The sequence below is a fragment of the Myxocyprinus asiaticus genome, chromosome 40 (assembly GCF_019703515.2).
Source record: "Myxocyprinus asiaticus isolate MX2 ecotype Aquarium Trade chromosome 40, UBuf_Myxa_2, whole genome shotgun sequence".
Taxonomy (NCBI): domain Eukaryota; kingdom Metazoa; phylum Chordata; class Actinopteri; order Cypriniformes; family Catostomidae; genus Myxocyprinus; species Myxocyprinus asiaticus.
The window spans coordinates 32,216,203-32,221,190 of NC_059383.1; positions in this window are offsets into that span (position 1 = coordinate 32,216,203).

Consider the following 4,988-nt stretch of genomic DNA (forward strand, 5'->3'; position numbering starts at 1 on the left):
ACAGCAAAATCGTGGCTGAGATCATATAGGTGCTCTGACCTCTTCCCAATCCTGTAAAATTAGCCTAAAACGCCAATCCAAGGCATCACAAATTAAATTTAAAGCTGTTCTTGATTTGGAATTTGGAGTATGTGCATGGTTGTGGTCTCTTTTGAAAGGGGACACTCTGACGTTTTTTTTCCCCAGCAGTCAGAATCACTGTAAGTGCTATTAATTTTGAGTAATAGAAGTTTGAACACACTGAAATAGAAGTTTGCTTTTTTCCGCCTGTATTTTTTGCATACAGGTTCCTGCAGATGACTATAACTGGGAGCTATTAGCTGGAAAACACAATGGGACCACAGCATGAAGCCTTACCTAGTCCAAGTTCAAATTTGATAACAATACCACAGAAAGTGAATATTTTACACATGTTTATCTAAGGGTATGTCCAGGCATTTTCCAAAAATGCCTTTTGGATACTCCAAAGGACCTTTGGTAACCATGGCCACATACCTAAGATTAAAAGGCTACTATTTTTGAACGCTTTAACGTACAGTCACAATTTTGGGCTTTAATGAAAGGTGACACTTAGAGCTATCATATCCCATATCCAGCTCCACTATTAGTATTGCTGACACAGAGTAACTGAAGCATATACACATTAGAGTGCTTTTTTCCCTTCTTGAAACTAAACTTTGTGCATATAAAAGAGTCAAAACAAGTGCTATGGTGGAAAAGCAGTTTATATAAGAAATACACACCAAAATATTTACATACTTTTTACACAACATATTTACATACATTTATACCTTTTACAGGTTTTTGGCAACATACCAGTCATTGTAGCAGTCACGTTTGGGGACAAAGCATAAAGGCACATCACAGGAGGAGCACTTCACAGGTGTCTTTGCATGGCACTGCCTGCATTTCAGTTGACCAGCGGTGCTGAGTCCACTGATATGCACTGGACTGTGATGTGCTCTCTGTGGAGCAGGAGATACGGGTCTGGCTGTGGAGTGAGACCCCAACTCTACCAGCTCCTCAGCAAGGGTCTCTCTGAATGCCTTCTGGTGCATTCTCCTTCTGGTACCTCTCCTTTACCTTTTGCAATGTCTTTGTGGAGGAGAAGGCGTTCACTATCGCGATGTCCATGAAATGATAAAAGAACATCTTGTACCACTTCTGGGTCTTGTGGATGGCTTTATAGTACCCTATCAGGGAGTCAGAAAGGTCCACTCCACCCATGCACCTGGATGGACAGAAAAAAAACAACATTGAAAAAATATACCAAAACATAAATATATCAACCACACATATTATTACATTTCAAACAGCATAAAACATAGTTGAATATATAGTATGTACTGGTTGTACTCCTTTACTGCTGGTGGAACTGGGATGTCCTTCAATGCCCAGTGCTGATCTGCACTTTTGACCCTTCTCCATCTTGGCTCCAAGATTCAAGGCTCTCAATCTGCAATATGTAGAATGTTCCACACAGCAGGGATCCATCCATCTCACCGGCTGTATAAGGTCAAACACCACCTCACATACATGAATGCAAACAACCTGAAGGTCTTTGATTTATAGTGGCTAGATACAAACACATTTCACTTAGAATAGATGTTCGGCTGTAATATATACATAGCCAAATGCCTATTGGTCGATATTGGAATTTTAAAGGCCCCTTTGAAGCTGAGACCATTTACATTTGCATTTCAAAATAAAACCTTCTAATAAAAAAGAAAAAATTGCGAGAAAAGGAAAATTTAAGTAGGAGGAAAATTTAATCTCTTTCCAAATCTCTCTCTCTCATCCTCTACTCTCGCCCCCACTCGCTCTTTTTCTCTCTCCATCTTTATTTCTCTAGGTTTTTCCCTCTTTGCAGAAAGCTCACTTGTTGTATTTGATTAGTTTTTATTCTAGCAGTCATCTACCTATATGTCTGTGGTCCATGAGAAGGGCAGCAGCGATTCTGGATCACTTCCTTATTCAAACACAGCCGAAGGGGTCAAAAAGGCAGACCTGTCATCTCCAATGTATTAAACTGCAAAAGAGAGCAACATCTACAATATATGAACTGCAGATACAAGGAAATGAAAAATGCTGGGTGGGAACTTAACCCTTTGTGTGCTTAGGATCCCATAAAGCTATCAGACAGCTCAAACGAAAAAAAACAAAAAAAAAAAACACTGTCTCTTTTTTTCCTTTTTTTGTGAAAACATGACATTAATTGGTCATTTCAGATGATCCTAAATGGGAGGACATGGTCCCATCTGGTATTGGAGTGGTCTCTCATTGTGAGGGTGCAGGAGACACCCGTGACCCATAGTGGCAGTGTTGAATAACCTATTGTCTCCTCAATCGATCAGAACACAATGCGTGACAATGTTGCACCAATGGTTTGTGAATGGTGTTGAAGGTCAGCCCTCCATCCAAACCAGTGCCCCCTCCCCAACAAACACACCTCTATTAACCCTCCATCTCCTCCTGTCCAACCAGTACTGCTATCCATATAGAGACAAGCTCAAAGACCTTGCATGCAGAGATATGCATCTGTTGCAAATTCAGTCCCTTTTTCTTCCTCTTCTAAGGGGTTTGACATGTAAAACCAGATTTAGATTTTTCTGAAGGACATAGCACAACTTGAAAGGAAGCAAAAATTAATGTTAAAGGAACTGTTCACCCAAGTATTACAATTCTGTCATTATTTCATTTCAGCATTCACCTGAACATCTCCTTTTTGGTTCTAATTTGCCTCTCGTTATTTTCAAAGGCAAATGAGCATGTGAATCATCGCAAGTGTTTGCCAGAAGTTTGCAGCTCTTCACCGGTAGTGGTGAAACTCCAGCAAACCTTTGGCAACAATGGACAATTTGCTGCAAGTTTGCCGCAAAGCTCATTTGCATGTGAAAATTATCTGTGGCGAATATGGGGCAAGTTTGCGTAATATTTGCAGCGACCTCTGAATTTTTGTAAGGGTAAGCATTTCAGGCTCAATTTATTGCAAAAGTTTGATATTTTGGATAAGGGTTTGTTTTAATCCCTAAACCTACATATGAGCAACAGTAAGAGTGATGCTCGCCTTAGTAAGCAGCACTAAATAAGATCATACAAAGCTAATACATTCTAAAACAAAATAATAAAAAAGCATATACTTTACCTTCAAAGTATGCATATAGTTATAAGTATAATAAAGATAAAAATATCCATTATATCTGCCACACAAAACAACAACCAAACCAAACAAGCATACTCACACACACAATGGGGATATGCACAATGACATGTTGTACAAATATTTCCGCGCATGAGGGGTGCATGCATATTTTATGAAAAGTTAACAGATTGCTGTGTTCTGAACCTGATGTCTCTTATTGCATCTCCGTCCCCCAGCTGTGTCCCAGCAGCCCATGTTAGATCATTGTGTTCACGGACACAAAGCCGCACAGAGGGAGAGATACAGATTGTATTTGATTGATTGTAGGCGAATAAATCGAGCGTCCTTATTCTAAGACCGGTCACAATGGGCAGATTCCAAAAAGAATTCAGTTTAATACTGCAGAAATGTGGAGAAGGTTATGGGATCTAGTGCCTTCAAAGCTCACGTGAAGCATATGAATTCTGTGTGATGCATAATAGAGGTTCCTGTAGCAGTAGAGCATGGCGCTTGCAACGTCAAGGTCATGGGTTTGATTACCTGGCAAATTACAGACTGATACATTTTTTACCTTGAATGCACTATAAGGTGCTTTGGATAGAAGCGTAATTTTTCACTGTAAATTAAGGCTATTATGGATTGCACCTTATTCACACAAGTCTGTGCTATTAGCTTGGTGCTATTAATGTTGTGCCATTTTCACCAGTGGAAAGCAAGCAATAAATTGAATTTTTGTTTGTTTAAAAGAGACATTTGTGTATATTTTTTATAGATAATTTTTTTTAAAAGAATTGTGTGATTTTATGTACTTTTTCATAATTTATATGATCTTTTTCAGCAGATCTGTAATTATAGTTCAACAAAAAAACATAAAAAAAGAAGGAAAAAAGGGATGGAGATGGTAAGGAATGAGCGAAAAATAGGAGTGCGGTTTGTTTAGTGGGTCTTTGTGGAGAAGGGCCTGTATTAACAGGGGATGCGAGTGCTAATAAAACGTGAGAGCTGCAGAGGTCACGGGGTCATGTGCTCATGTAATGAATGGAGAAATTTAACTCATCCAATTATAGGAAAGTAAGATGAAAATCCATACTGTTACTCTAGGCACTGAGCCCAAATGCAAAATGAATAATGTCAAGCAAACCTCCGGCTCTCTCCCAGCTTTCTCTCTACTTACTCTCTGTGTGTGTGTGAGAGAGAGAGAGAGAGTGAGAAGGGAAAGAGAAAATATATATGCATTGGCTATGCATCCCTTTCTGGCAAAGTGTGTGTATTAATGTCTGTGTGAGTCAAGGATATTATCAAAGCCTAAAAATATCACTAAGACTAAAATTAGCAGTTAAAATGGTTTTCGTTTACTAAAAATAATAAAAAATAAAAATAGTTGTTAACAAAAGAGTGAGAACTAAACTGAAACAGTCTACTACAGTGTACTACAGTATCAGTGGCATGCTGTGAATAAACTGGGTACCCCTTCAATCCTTAACTAGCGCTGAAAAACACTTTGGCTGAGTTCGGAATGGCATACTACCCATTCTGCTCTTACTACTTCTGCCATATGTGTCAATGGCAGAAATAGTATGAGTAGCATAGTAGTACGCCATTCCAAACTCAGCCCAAGTCTTGTCTCTCTTCTTGGTTCCCCTCTGATTGCTCCCCAGGTGTCTCCTTTACATTGTTACCTTTTGTGTATTTAATGCCCTCGTGTTCTCATTGTCGGTTCTTGTCCTTTCTAGGCTGTAGTGGTTGTGTTCTTGTTTCTTGAATTCTTGTGTTTGTTTTCCAGTGTTTTTTGAATTTGTTTTGAGTTTCTTCAAGTCAAGTCATTTTTATTTGTGTAGCACCTTTC